This window comes from Pinus tabuliformis, chromosome 5_2 (assembly GCF_031772625.1).
Source record: "Pinus tabuliformis cultivar Carrire ecotype Pingquan chromosome 5_2, CPIR1, whole genome shotgun sequence".
NCBI lineage: Eukaryota > Viridiplantae > Streptophyta > Pinopsida > Pinales > Pinaceae > Pinus > Pinus tabuliformis.
The window spans coordinates 415,323,814-415,332,649 of record NC_142306.1 but is presented as its reverse complement, the minus strand read 5'-3'; positions in this window follow the sequence as shown (position 1 = coordinate 415,332,649).

Genomic DNA, 8,836 nt, shown 5'->3' with positions numbered 1-8,836 from the left:
AGTGGATCCTCTATCTCTTCTCTTTCTCATCTCATAAAGAAGTAATCTTGAATAGCTTTGCATTCAGTTGTTGCTGAGGTACTATCACCCTTAGAGTGGGATAGGGTCATTCCATATTGGATACTTTTCCCAAAAACAATATTATTGTAAATAGTGCAACGAGCTGGGTTTTAAACTCCATCAGTAGTATGTTTTTTCTCTCCATTGGTTTTTTTGGGTCTAGGTGTGGTTTAACATCAAGGATGGTGTTCCCCTAAGGGGGAGGGGTCTGTAAAAACCCCAAGTTAAAATTTCATGTAATACAAGTTAATAAAGGTAAAATAAGACCACGGGAAAGGGACACTTATTTCAAGTTGAATGTTGGGAAAAATATCCTAGTGGGCATCACTTGTTGTGTTTTATGGCTAAGGGGAAATTGGCAAAGGAAATGGCTAAGGATTTGGAAAGACAAAAAGGTATTTCTGGCACATTATTTATGAAAATAATGGAAATTAGGAGAAATGGAAGGTGAAAGGTCACAGGTTGCATGTGAGGAGGAAAATGAAGGAAAATAATGGAAATTTGAAGAAATTAGAGGCCTATTTTTGGAGAAACTATTTTTGGACATAAGATTTTACAATTGAAGGGTAACACCATCCCCAGGGGTTTGGTCCCATTGGAAAGGTTGTTTAACCCAAATGATGTGGTTGCCATGACGATTGAGCAAGAGATGGAAGAACAGGTGGAAGACTGAAACATTGGTACATAACAATAGCCCAGGGTGGTAAATTTGGCCAAAGGAGTTCCTAAAGAATACAAGAAAAGGTATATGGATATTTTCAAGCAATATATGGATGTGTTTTCTTGGTCATATGATGACTTGAAAACCTTTGACACTACTATCATTCAACACAAAATTCCTTTGAAGAGTGGGGTGAAGCCATATAAACAAAATCTTAGGAAAATTAACCCTCTGTTACTTCCATCAATTGAGAAAGAGGTGAGGAACTTTCTACAGGAAAAAGTATTGTTCCTATAAGGTTTTTAGATTGGGTAGCAAATTTAGTCCCTGCCAAGAAGAAGAATGGAGAAATAAGGTTATGTGTTGACTTCAGGAATCTAAACAAGGCCTCACTAAAAGATAATTACCCTTTTCCTAAGATGGACTACATTTTGCAGAAGGTGGTAGGGTCTGCTCGAATGTCCATGATGGATGGCTTCTCTGGATATAACCAAGTCACTGTGCACCCAGAAGATCAGAAGAAAACCACTTTCACTACACCCTAGGGAATGTTTATGTATGCTAGAATGCCCTTTGGCCTCATAAACACAGGAGCCACTTTTCAGAGAGCTATGGATATAGAATTTGTTGGAGAACATGACAAGTTTGTAGTTATTTACCTAGATGACATCATTGTTTTCTCAAAAATAGATGAAGAGCACATTAAACACTTGCAACTCACTTTTGAAAAATGTAGAAGGTATGGTTTGTCTTTAAACCCCAAGAAATCTTAGTTTGCTCTAAGTGAAGGAAAACTATTGGGCCACATTGTGGCAAAGGAGGGAGTAAAGATTGATCCCAAAAGGGTGGAGGCCATCAATAACATTCCATTACCAAGAAATAAGAAAGAAATCCAGGTATTCTTGGGCAGAATCAACTTTTTAATAAGGTTTATACCCAATTATGTTGAAGTAGTTAAAGAAATCACATAGATGTTGAGGAAGGATAGGGAGGTAATTTGGACAGTAGAAGCTTTGAGATAATTCTCCATAATCAAAAAGGATTTTTCAAAAGCCACAATAGTAGTCATCCCAAATTACCAAAAACCATTTTTCATCTTTTCTTTTGCTTCTCCCCATGTGCTAGTTATTGTCTTGTTGCAAAAAAATGATGAAGGACACGAGCAACCAACAGCATTATTTAGCCAAGTGTTACGAGATGCTGAGATAAAATATAATATTTTTGAGAAGTAGGCCTATGCCTTAGTTAAAGCCCTGAAATCTTTCAAAATCTATGTCCTACAATCAAGTATAGTAATCTATGTTCCTACAACTGCAGTAAAAGATATCCTTGTGCAGGGGGATAACGAAGGAAAAACAGGCAAGTGGATTGCTAAAATATAATAATATGAAATGGATATCAAACCTAACAAGTTGATCAAAGGGAAGGGGCTGGCTAAAATTTTGTCTGATGCAAATTGCCAAGCTTTGGGCATAAATTCACTGATAAGAAAGGATGGAGGAAATGGAAAAGAGGAGGAACAACAAAGAATTGAGACATCAAATCTGAAAATCCATATGAAATACATTGTGTCCCACTGGTATAAAAATATTGTTCATTATTTACTTTTTTCTAAGGAGTCCAGTCAACTTTGATAAAGTTAAATACAAAGCTTTGAGGCTGCAAGCCCAAAAATTTGTAATCTCAAATGGCCAACTATATTGGAAAGACCCAGTGGGGATTTTTCTCTTATGTCTAGTTGAAGAAGAGATCCATAAAGTGATTAATGAGTTCCATAATTGTGTCTGTGGAGGACATTATAGTTGGAGAGCTATAGCCCATAAAATTCTCAAGGTAGGCTTTTATTGGCCTAAGTTGTTTGGTGAGGTGCATGCCTATGTTTAGGCCTATGAGAAATGTCAAATGTTTGCAAAAAAATAGAGGTTGGACCCCCTTCCTTTAATCCTTGTTTTTGTAGAAGAACCCTTCAGGAAATGGGGGTTATACTTCATTGGAGAAATACATCCACCTTCCAGTGGCCAACACAAATGGATACTCACAGCCACCCATTACTTCACTAAGTGGGTGGAAGCTACCCCAGTTAGAAATTCAACTGTTGTAGTATAATTAAGTTTCCAGAGGAAACAATCCTTGCCAGGTTTGACTGCCCAGAGAAAAATGTCACTCACAAAGCTCAGGTGTTCAAGTCAGTCAAATTTATTCATTTTTGCAAAAACTACAACATTATATTAGGTCATTCGACTAACTACTACCCATAGGGAAATGGATTAGTTGAATCCTCTAATAAAACCTTAGTAAGGATTCTGAAGAAGACAATAGTAGAAAATTAGAAGAGTTGGGATTCATAGCTGAAGTTTTCCCTATGGGCCAACAGGGTTACCACCAAGAGGTCCACTAGAAAATCTCCTTTGAATTAGTATATGGGAAAGCTGCAATTTTTCCTATACAATTATCAATTCCAGTAGCTAATATCTTACAAGATGTTGAGGAGGAGTCAAATGCATTGACCAAGACGATAAATCAATTGGTTGAGCTTCAGGAAAACAGGGAATGGGTGAAACAGAATTTTCTTAATTATCGAGAGAGGATGAAGCCTCTTTTTGACAAAAAATCAAAGGATAGATCCCTGTAGCCATGAAACCTAGTACTTAGCTGGGATGTCAAAAGGGAAGATAAAGGAAAACATGGCAAGTTTGACCCTCTATGGTTCATACCTTTCAAGATTGCTGAAACAAAAGGGAATAATACTTTCTTTCTAGAAAATTTAGATGGTGAAATGCTTGGACTTCCTGTGAATGGGTAGTTCCTCAAGCTTTATTTCCAAAATTGAAGAGGTCCACCCTCATCCACTGTAAATACCATACCATCATTGTTTTGGGTTCTTTAGTACTGCTCCTTTGTTTTATGAATGTTTAAATAAAATGAATCCAAGCCCAAGGAGTAAGACACTAATATGTAGGATCTCAATGCATTGCATGCAATACATTGTCCCTAGTTGGAGCCAATGTTTTTTTCCCTTCATCAATTTTGTAGGAGAGCTAAAAGGTTGAATTCAATAATTATGGCTTAAAAATTAATCAAATCAATGATGGGAGAAACTTTAGACCCTTGGCACCATGATAGAAACTCTATTATTAAATCTCGTACCCATGGAACCCTCCTTTAGGCAAGCATAATGGGATAAAAGAGGAAATTCTCATAGGCAGGCATTTTTGTTTAAAGTTCGAGCATGTTTATAGGTGGATCATCAACGATATCTGCTTAACCAGCTCCCAGAAGCATTTCAAGGGGGGTAACTTACACAAGCGATAAAAAATCGCCACCCCCCGGAGTTGAAAAGTCAAGAAAGCAGGCCTGCTGATGCGATGGCCCAGATTGATCCGGGGGTTAGCCATTGGATCCAGGCTCCTGTTCTTTTAACCACTGGAGGATGGTTTGGACCACCCACCACATTATAAGTTTGTCAGCACTAGTTTCAAGTGAGCGATGAAATTAAATGGTAAATGATAACTTCTCTGCCCCCCCTCCCATCCACCTGTCATTTGTCACCACTCAATCCCCTTCTACCACATGCCCCCCGTGATGTCATCCTATGCCAGACGACCATTACCCCCTCTACGCCTATAAAAACCCTTCCCGCTCCAAATTTTTAAATCTTTGTCTCACTTTCCCAGTGCAAACTCCTCCCGCCATTCGTCTACTTTGTAACATCGTTTGATTACTCAACTGGTCCGGGACTCCCCTCAAACGTTGTTTTCAGTTGTCACCATGACTACTAAGTAAATGGTTGATCTCCTCCACTTGCAAATTATTTGAATACTCGTTAAAAACATGAAGAAAGTGGCTCATAAGACCCCTAAAGCCCAGGAAGCCAAACCCTCATCTAATGTCAAACCTCTCATGGACACTAAGGCTCAAATTTCAGACCCCCTTTGTTCTTTCCACCTGTTGGACCTCCGATTTAACTTGTATGGCCACCACGTTTGAGGAGAGGACCAATTCCGTGTAGTTGACTCAGGGCTATATTATTAGATTTCCCCTTCTATACATCACTTTCCTAAGTTTGTGTCTTGGTTAATTGCAGCTTATATAGAAGAGAAGAACTGTTTTGTTTCCCCCACTAGAGCAAAAATCCTAGAGGTGACCCCAAAGCTAATCCAAAAGGCTCTAGTTTACCCAAGCTCCCTTGAACCCCAGTAGTTCACAAAAACCACCTTGGTTTATAACTATACTACCCTTCCAGTAGTTGAACAACAATATTTTCTACAAATGGTCTTAGCCCCTAGCTTACAGTCCTTGCCCATTGCTGATAGTTTCCCAATAACTATCTTTTCTGAGTCTGTACAGCCTATCTTGTCTGTGATTTCTCACATTTTTGGAGATGACAATGCTAATATGGCCAACAAAGCATACCTAGGGTTTCTCAAGGAGATGATGCAACCAGGTCATCTATTTGACATACCTGCTTACTTGGCCAAGTCCATAAAATTCTAGTTATGCCATTTTTCCACCACTTCATACTTCAGGTATTATTCTATGTTGTTCTATCTATTTGTGTACACCCATGTGGATGAGTTTGAATACTTGGGCGTCACTCTAGTGGCCTCAAAAAAGCAAAGGAAGTTTGTTTTTTACTAGGACATTTTTGTTAGGAGGAAACCAGAGAATGATGGCTATTCATAATTCATTTCCTCCTACATGGCCATTGCCTATAAAATTATTCATAATGTGTCCCCTCCAAGAATTATCCCTCGAGAGAAAGCAATTCTTTAACTAAGAAAGGAAACTAGGGTGTGAACTTCCTCCATACCGCTTGCTTGTATTCATACCTCTGAGGATATTTTCCCTCGAGTTCATTAGACAAAGTCTTAGCATGGACTAGATCCACTTTGTCCTTGCCAAGAAGGGATATATGTTCAAGTTAGGAAAACCTATATGGCCTTTTCTTGTTAATTCCAAACAGGTCTTCTTAGCATCTAAGGAATTACTAAAGAAAATGATTTTTTACTTGGGATATGTTTGGCATTATGATCCTCATGGGCTCATTGCAAAGAAAAGAGAAAGCATAAAAGTTTTAGCCTATGAGCATGAATATAGGCCTAAGCTTGAATGGAAAGCTAACCTCGATTTATGGCCTATCAACACAGAGATGGAGGTCGAGACTCCAAAAACAGAGGACAAGGCACAGGAAATGATTATTGATGATACATGGGATGTACAAATGGAAGATGTGGAAACTATCAAAAAGCCCAGGACCCGAGAGATAGAAGAAGAAGAAATTGAAACTAGGCTAGTAGAGACAAAACCATACCAACCAGGATTCCAGGTGACTTTGGAAGACCCACTACAAGTTTTTGCCTCATCATCCTTAGAGGTAGCCATTTTGAGTTCAACGGGAAGTACAACCACAGCTGAACCTAGCTGGCCTACTGGAAAGGCCATTGAAGAAAGGAACAAGAAAATAAGGGAGGATATGCAGCAACAAATGGCTTCCCATTCAGTTCCATACTAGACCAGACTTTTGGCTACTATGGACTTGGAGAGAAATCAAATAAGATCAAATTCTGCTAGATGTCTCCTTAGACTTCGCAAGTGTCCCTCTGTCAGATAAGATAAAATTCCACATGCAGGTGGGAGAGATGTTTTACAGTGAGCTTAATAGAAATGAAATGACCATAAGTAAGCCTAAGAAGTTGTTGGATAAGGCCACAACAAGATTAAAATAAGAAAGAGCTAACTTCGTAGCTTTGCACATGCAGAATGAAAACTTCAAGGAGTTGATTGTGAAACTAGGGGTGAATCTAGAGGATAAGGTTGCATTTGAGGCCCTTCTTCAAATATCACAAGCAGAGGTTTAGGAGTTGAGACACAAACTGAAGATGCCAGCTAGTGAGCATGTGCAGTCCAAGGAACTCGCACAGGTGGAGGAGGAGAAAGAGATCCTGGAAAAAGAACTGATAGACAAAAACAATGAGGTGGTGGCTCGTAAGCAGCAGGTGGCGTAAATTCAACTGATAATAGACACTCACATCTATATTGCATTGGTGACTGAGAACCAGTAGAATCTCACTGAATAACTCACAGATACCCCAACCAATCTCCAACTCTCAGAAGGAGAGCTCAAGAAAGTGAAGAAGGACTTATAGACAACCCAATGAGCCCTGTCAGAAAAACAATATCAACTTGAGATAGCCAGGACTAATGCCGATCTTATTAGCAATAACCTACAAGTAGCCAACTAGGATATTATTGAGCTCAAAGGCCTTCTGAAAGGAAATATGTCTCTCCTGCAAGCTAAGAAACTGGTCTAGGATGAAATTATAGTAGAGATGAAAAACAAATGGGTGGTACATAACTCTGATGGATGAAAAAAAGATTGTGATCAAGGACTATGAGTTCTTCATCCTAGCTGCCAAGGAAGATGGTGAAAAGAACTCCTAGATTTCCAAGAAGTTCATTCAATTTGTAAATTAAAGGATACTCATTGAGTTGAGGGCCATAGATGTGGTGGATAGAGTGTCTTCTATCATGGAGATCTCCAAAGTAGTTTAGAAGGAAGAGGCAAGAGCAAAAGATGAAGAATGCCTAGACATAGTGCTGAAGGATGTGGTTGCCTTCAACTCTGAGTTTGATGAGAGAGTCAAAGAAGGGTTTCCTAGCTACTGGGATCTTGTGGGAATGTTGTTCCCATGGGCACAATACAATTAGATGTTACTTGAGGCTAAGATCAAGGTGGATTCCTCCCATGAGAAGACTACCACCCTTAAAGGTAAAATTGTGGTTAATTATCTCAAAAAGGATTTTCAGCTGTTAGGATTGGTGAAGACCTTGTTCCACCCTAGGTTTAACTATATAGGGCTCACAAATCTCAAGATTGAATATCAACGATTCTTTCACACTCCTCTACCAGCTCCAACATTGTGGCAAAGATGTAAACAGTGCATGAATCCTCATGTGCTCAATATCATCGACCCATCGAAACTACCTCCTAAACCTATCCATCATAGTTAAATATATTATTGCTTGTGTCAAATCATGAAACTTTGATATTTTCTGTTTCATGTAAATATTTTTTTTTCAAAGACTCAATACTAGTTAGTTAGGATCTGACTAGTACAATTGTGCCACTAGAGCATGCTGATATTTTGTTATGATGATTCAATTCCAAATCAAGAAAGAATATTTTGTAATGGGTTCTCCCTCTAAGGCCCTATAAAAAAAAATTATGATACAGAACCAGAGGTTCAAAATTTTGGTTTTCCAAGAGATAAGCTCTACGAGTTGTCAATTAAATGTATGCTCTGTGGAAGATTAATGTAAGGTTTTGGCGATTCCGGCTCATATGAATTTGTAGTATGCATTATTTCTTGTGTTTGTTCCATATGTTCTCACTCTTCTTCTCAGATTACATGTAATAGTAGTTGTTGGATATGTTTTCATGGATTTATGGATTCATCTATGTCCAATATTGATTAAAGATGCATATAACTGATATGAATTATTATTCTTAAAAATGTGCTCCATGTTTCTTAGTACTTCATTTAAATGTTTTTCTCATCCACTTCATGTTGAACTTTGATGCACTGGATTCTTATTTTAAGCCCTGTGTGTTGATTTTATTTCCTCCTCGGTTGTTCTATCCGATATACTACAAATGACTGATAAAACTACATGTTCATGTAATGTTGGCCACTAGAGTCAGATATTGATTCTTCTGTCAATGATATTTTGCATCCGAATTTGTATTTCTCCTCTTAAGGAAGGTTCTGAGTGAATTTCATCTCAAATATATTAAAAATATTGAGTGTAATAGAAAACCTCATCAGATCCTAAAAGCACTCATCAAGATGTCCTAGGCACTGGTCTCTTTTGAAGCCAAGGGTTGTCTCTAGGAGCTACAACACATAGGATCCATTGGTTGAATTCAGAAGTAGGGGAAATTGATTTCGGTTAACATTAAACTTTCCTTTTTTTTTCACCTTCACTTTATTGACCTGTGACTCGGCATAAAGTATTATTATGAACCCTTCCAATCAGGATACACTAGGAACATATTTCCTGGACGGAGCAAGAAATTTGGAATGAAATTTAAGGAGCTTGTAGGTATAGAAACAC